Genomic DNA, 345 nt, shown 5'->3' with positions numbered 1-345 from the left:
GATGAGGTGATGGGGGTGGGGGGAGGTGAGGTGTGTCTGTTGGAGTGAGGATAAGAATGAGGATGAGGGGTGTGTGAGACACGCGGGGGGGAGGAGGGGTCTGTGCGTGGGAACCAGACATCCCTCCCCGCGGAGCACCGAGCGCTGCGCCGTGTTGTGCCGGGCAGGCAGACGCCCCTCCCCGCCGCGTTACATAACCCGCCGCCCCCCGCACCCGTTGCCGGGACACACTCACACTTGGGTAGCGGCCGTTACAACCCCCTTCCCCCAGGCTGCACCCCCGGCCTGGCCCTACCTGGTGCAGGGCGGCGGCTGGCGCGGCCCCGCTCCGTGCCCCGCGGGCTG

At 70.7% G+C, this 345-nt stretch overlaps 1 protein-coding gene across 1 annotated transcript in view; it reads right to left on the bottom strand.

Moving 5' to 3' along the window:
- Window positions 1–345, bottom strand: part of AKT3 (AKT serine/threonine kinase 3) — a 327,132-nt gene extending 326,787 nt beyond the window's left edge. Inside the window, exon 1 of the mRNA XM_019527250.1 lies at window positions 296–345. The gene's annotated coding sequence lies outside the window, so the exon portion shown is untranslated. The remainder of the gene's footprint in view (window positions 1–295) is intronic.

Source organism: Gavialis gangeticus, unplaced genomic scaffold, assembly GCF_001723915.1.
Source record: "Gavialis gangeticus isolate Ggan-Ray unplaced genomic scaffold, GavGan_comp1, whole genome shotgun sequence".
Taxonomy (NCBI): domain Eukaryota; kingdom Metazoa; phylum Chordata; order Crocodylia; family Gavialidae; genus Gavialis; species Gavialis gangeticus.
Note: the sequence above shows the minus strand (reverse complement) of the source record. Positions and strands in the feature narration are given on the sequence as shown.